The sequence below is a fragment of the Myodes glareolus genome, chromosome 2, assembly GCF_982192425.1.
Source record: "Myodes glareolus chromosome 2, mMyoGla1.1, whole genome shotgun sequence".
Classification (NCBI taxonomy): domain Eukaryota; kingdom Metazoa; phylum Chordata; class Mammalia; order Rodentia; family Cricetidae; genus Myodes; species Myodes glareolus.
In genome coordinates, this window is record NC_142027.1 from 99,340,465 (window position 1) to 99,346,286 (window position 5,822).

The window sequence follows — 5,822 nt, forward strand, 5'->3', positions numbered from 1 at the left end:
ACATTTAAGCTCTCCTTCAACAGACAGTGTTCTGTTTGTCCACACTAAGTTTGAATATTTCCACTCAGCCATCAGTAGCCTGGGCAGCAGAGATGTAGTCCAAAATATTAATATTAATTTCTATAGTGGCCACTTGAATCTAGATACTAGGTCAAATCATATGATGGTATTTGTTGGATTATTTTAAGCAATGGGAACATTTTTAATAGGACCATCTTCAGTTCAGGGTCTTTCACTCTTTAATTTGTTTTCCATAATAGTGAATATCTTCAAATGATTTAGTATTTTTATGGTAAATACACAAAAAAAGCCCCGGGCCCTAATGTACTTGTCCTCTACAGCACTGCCCTCCTGTTGGCCTGCTTTGTCAAGTATATTCAAGAGATCAGTTTCTCCATAAAATACTAACATTTTCCTATAGCACTCCTCTACTGTGGGATTACAACCCACAAGCTGATTCTGAATTAGCTGTACCACCAAGGCAGGCTTGGCTTTTCTACCAGATCCAACTCCCAAGAGTTACTATTCAGTGGTTTGGAGCCAGCCTCTCTCTGCTCCTCCATGCCTCGGCTTCCACCATCACCTTCAGGCCCATGCAGCTCCTTCAGGTCCTGAAATGTCAAGGGAGCAGGCCCAGGCCTAGTCACCAAGGATTTCCTCAGTCACCTCAGCAGCCACCAATTCTTTCTTCTATGAGTTACCTTGGTCTTATCACAGCAATAGAAAAATAAGTAATACAGAACTTGGTACCAGAGAGTGGGGGTATTAACAGTTGCTGAAAGATCTTAGCTTGGTTTGGTCTGGTTGGTTGGTTGGTTGTTGTTTTACTTATTTGATGTGGAATAGTTTGGGACTTTAAAAAGTGGTCGAATGCTGTATGTAGTGCTTAATGGGCCAAACTGAGATAGAGAACAGAGACTGTAGTGCCAAGAACTAAATACACATCCACTGCTGTTGGGATTCTAAATGGGTTTGGTCGCTGTGGAAGTCAGTGTAGAAAATCCTCAAAAAGCTAAAAACAATCTACCAGATGACCCAGCTATACCACTCCATGGCCTGTGCCCAAAGAACCTATCATCGGCTCTACAGATACTTTCTCAGACATGCTCATTGCTACTCTATTCATAATAGCTAGAAAATGACAACAATCAAGGGTCTTACAACTGACAAATGGATAATAAAAGTGTGATAAATGTGCTCTGTAATATACTACTCAGCTATAAAGAAAACTAGTATCACATACTTTGCAGGTAAATGGATTGAATGAGAAAAGACCCTATTGAGTGTGGTAATCCAGACCCAGAAAGAAATATGTTTCTCTTATTGGAGACACCTAGGTCCACATTTTCACATATAAGTACATATTCTGTAAAATAAAACATAGCTAATTACCAGGATAGGGGAAGGTAGTTGGGGAGCCAATGAGAGGTTAATGTCAGGGTAAGAGTGACCATGAAGAAGAAATGGAAAGGATTGGTTATTAGGGAGGGAGAGGGAGATAAATACAGAGAGGAGGGCAAAGGAAAATAGCAGAATTGATATCTGATAACAGAAATTGAAACATGAGGCTCTTAGAGAAGGGGAGCAAGATAAATACAGGAGAAGGATGGAGGTTGGTAAAATAACAATTAGAATGTTTTAAAAAATCACAAAGAATCATACACACACACACACACAAATATACATGTTAGTCAGTATATAAATATAGAGATAGTGTTAATGGATTTTTATCATTTGCAAAGGCAGTGCTCCCCTAAGAACCGAAGGCCACCTAACTAAGTCGCCAATGCCAGATATGAGACACCGTCTTTTGAGTTGTTGGTCAGAGCTCTCAAGAGACTCTTAAAACATACAGCCTAGTGATGTTGCTCTTTGTTCCCGCCCAGAGTGTAATTCCCTATTGGTGAAGACACCAAACACTTCAGAAAAAGGTCCCTGAGACCTGTTATCTGAACTGACCTGAACATTCCCTTTCTGCAGTCTAACTTCCATGGTCCCAGATGAAGTCATGCAAGCTTCAAAGGAAGAAGACAACCTACACAATCTTAACCCAGCTTGATACCTATGAACCCACAACAATAACCAGCAGGGTATGATAACCCTAAAGATGCACTATTGACAAACATACCTTAGTGCTAATCATAAGCTCTCCAATTGATTTTAAGACCCACAAATAAAAAAGGATACCATAACTAGTAGGGGAAAACTACCTACTTGTAGGTACCCAGGTTTCTTCCCTTTTTGTTCGTGGCGATTTGCAGGGCCATTTTACCTCTGGCTCCCTGGCTTTTCTGCTCTTGCACGGGCCTGAGGGTTTAGCTTAGAAAGAACTTGGCCCTCTTTTGTTATGGTAATTCCACCTGTAAACAAGGTTCCAGCCTTGGGCGCAGGGCACCTGTCATCCTCTTCCACTGCTCCTGATGGGAGGGGGCTTTGCCCTTTTGCCCCCTACCCCCTTAGTATATATACCCGACTTGAGTTTAATAAAGTGGCCATTTACTCTTTGGTGAATGAGCAAGGTCTCTTTGTGTCTGTGTGTTTCAACCCTTAGGATATTCATCCATTCTCATGGGCTTGGTTTGGGAAAGCGCATGCCTGTTCTGAGGTCTGGGTATTCACAGAAAAGTGCAGGCAACACCTACCTACTCAATCCTAAAGAAATTATGATTATTTCAGGAGAATGTACACCCATTAAACCAGCATAGTCATTAAACCAGCATAATCTGTCATAACAATCTATAAACATGTCTTTGTAGTCACAGACAAGTGTAGCCATCACCCTTCATCCATGAACTTCCCTTTGCAGATGGAGACCACTACACAAAACCACAATCAATCAAACCACAGGGTTGTATAGTCCACACTCTCACACCCCAAGGTAAGTTGAGGAAGAGGAGGTGGAAAGTTTGTAAGGGCCAAAGAATCAGGGAGTTTGCTGTGAGATTGTGCCTCCAAGTACCAGAAGCATTTCCCATAATGTCTCACCAACCTGTATGAAGAGTAACAAAAACCCAAGCCTCAAACCTAAATAAAAAAAAACCTCAAACAAAGAATGATGTGGGTAGGAGAAATAGTCTTTCTCATGAGGAGCACACACTTACTATTGGCTACCCAAAACCAACGGTCAAACCTAAAACCATGCATACAAGAAAGATTATATAGTATGAGCAGGTTGTGTTTATGTAAATTTGAATATATATGTATATAAATGAATGTGTGTATGAGTGAGAAAAGAGGCCATGGTTTGAAAGAGAACCAGGCAGAGTACATGGGAGGGATTGAGGCGAATAAAGGGTAAGGGCATATGATGTAAGCATAATCTCAAGAAATGATTTTTTTTTAAAGCACAAGGTTAGAAAGTTCTGAAATCTATGAACCAGGAAACCCTAATAAAAGGTTTATTAGATATCTTTGGGTCAGAGAAATTAAACCAAGAAGAGATCCAAAGCATAAACAGACCTTTAGAAATAATGAGATTGAAGCAGCAACAAAAATTTTTACAATTATAAAAACATTGGAACCAGATGGGTCCTCCTTAGAATTCTAATAGACTTTTAGAAAAGAATCCCCATGAGCAGTTCTTTAATTATCAGAAAATCTGAACTGGGATGAACACTTTCAAATTCCACCATTTTATCAGAGTAAGGTAATTGATAGCATGTTCCCCTTGTACAGTACTTCACAAATTTGTGAGGACTATCCCTCAGGAAGGCGACTTTCAGATCAATGTCACTTTGATGAATGTAGGGTGTGGTGTCTTCACCAATAGGATCTCACCCCGATGTTCTACTGGGTAAGCCAAGCAATAACATTAGTTTCCATTGCTTTGTAGGTCTCCTGGAACACACTAACAACTCAAGTGGATGTTTTCAGAGTGACCACTGGGTACACTGGGCATGTTTAGCTAATTTACTGGTCAAGGGGGTGCATTATCCCACTATGTGGAGTAACTGCTCTAAAATAATGTAAGCGCTTCTGTGTATTTTTAAGTACACATATAAAACAATAGGCTTGCTCCTGTTTCTCGAACATCCTCAGTGCTACTTATGTCCCTTTCCCTCTCCCTCTGCATTGTTCTCCCTCTTCCTTCCCAATTACTTTGTATTCCTCCCTCCCTTCCCTCTTCCCATGTAGTACTCACTTCCTTTCCCCAGGCCAGTCTCCTACTTTTATTTTTCCCTTTATAGTACCTGTGTCCTCTTTAAGGCTACACACTCTCCTCCCATGATGCTCTCTTTCTTCTTTCCTGGCTTCTGTGGTCGCTCAAAGTTAAACATTCAAACTAAGTGCCAGGAAGTAGTGGTGGCAGATAGCTTTAATCTCAGCACTCAGGGGGCAAAGGCAGGCCGATCTCTGAGAGTTTGAGGCCAGCCTGGTAAACAAGAGCTAGTTCTAGGAGTGGCTCCAAATCTACAGATAAGAGGAAACAGAAGGCAAGAAGGCATTTAATTTTCTGGACCAGAGTAACCTCACTAAGTATAACCATTGCAAGTTCTATCAATTTGTTTGCAGATTTCATTTTTCTTCATAGCTGAAAAGAATTGTATACTTCCAGCACCTTTTCAACATCCATTGGTGGACGGCTAGGCTGCTTTCGCATCTTAGCTATTGTGAAGAGAATGGTGAGGAACACGGCTGGACAAGTACACCTGTAGTAGGATATCAGGTCTTTTCCACATAGCTCAATCATACAAAATATCTCATTTAAACTTTTTTGAGACATTTCAACCCTGATTTTCCGAGAGGCTGCATCCCTCTACAAACCCACCAACACTGGATTAAGGTATTTGTTATCAACTATAGAGAAGGTTTCAGGGTTTTCTTTGTTTTATTCTTTGTCTACATTATTTGTTGAAATCACGGAATCAAATTACTGAATGATCTTTTTCATTATCTTTTCTTTATTAGTATACAAATATCACAAGGTAACAAAAAATTGGGAGCTAATCAACAGAAGACACAAGCCTTCCTTTAAATTCCATTTCATAGAAAATAAGGTCTATATCCTTCCTTTCCAAGCAGCTTAGAGGCGTAGTAATCCAGAAATTTTATTTATGTCAAGTGTGAAAAATATGGTGTCTCTGTTTGTAATCAGACTGGTAGCATGGACATTATCTGTGGTAATAAGAGTTGGTTGCTCATTCGTGGACTCATAACTTGGTTAAATACTAAAACATTAGATTGGAAAATTACTCACCTAGAAAAAAGATAAATTCTGCAACATGAAGGAAATGAAAACCTACTATACCTTTAAAACATCTGCAGAGCAGCAGCATGGGGCTCTTGGGGACCAGCAGGGCTGTAGCTTGAATGACTAATTTCTACCTCCTAAAAGCTTGGCCACCACAGAACATATTCTGTCCCTGAGAAGCTCACCATGATTGCAAAACAACTCTATGTCCAAACAGAAATCAAACAAGAAACCGCTCTCATGTGCAGGATTCAGGATGCTGCATGAATCCCAGTAGTGACCACCACTCCTCTGGCATGCCATGGCAACAGTGGACACACAGGAATGGATACAGGTTACTGATACCAGGCTGTCTGTCCCACTAGAGCCCTCCACAAGGAACCAGAGACAAGGACGACAGCAGGACTTGTGCTTTATTGTGGGAGATGTGAAGGAACATGGGTGGCCAGCAAAATCTGGGCTTTGTTCTTGGTTCTGACCACACAGCCCTCAACCTTCATACATAAATAGAAACAGACTCTTCACAGGTGGTCCCTCCATCCCTGGAACAGGAACCTACTGTGTAAGGGGCCTCATGCCCAGCCTGGCACTGAATCCATCCCAGTGGTGATGGTCATGGACATCTCCATGC